The following is a 298-nucleotide window of genomic DNA, read 5'->3' on the forward strand; positions in this document are numbered from 1 at the left end:
TCCTCCATCTCGGCAACCGATCTCGGGCTGATACTCGACCTGCACTGCGAGCTCGGTCGATCAAGAACCTAAAGAATTCGAAATTGGAGATTGAGGGAGGGGGGACCTTGAGAGGAGACGAAGAGATCGCAGAGAAACCCCAGGCAACGAACGGCGAATAGTACGAGGTGACGGCGCTAGCGTTGTGCTGGCAGTGAGGTCGGGGGTGCTACTGCTAGTGTTGTGCCGGCTTTTGTTAAAGTTACCGATGACCATCGATTCATTGTTTTTTCCCCTTTTTCTATTCTTTTTTAAGTTT

The sequence above is a fragment of the Asparagus officinalis genome, chromosome 4 (genome assembly GCF_001876935.1).
Source record: "Asparagus officinalis chromosome 4, Aspof.V1, whole genome shotgun sequence".
In the NCBI taxonomy this organism is placed as follows: Eukaryota; Viridiplantae; Streptophyta; class Magnoliopsida; order Asparagales; family Asparagaceae; genus Asparagus; species Asparagus officinalis.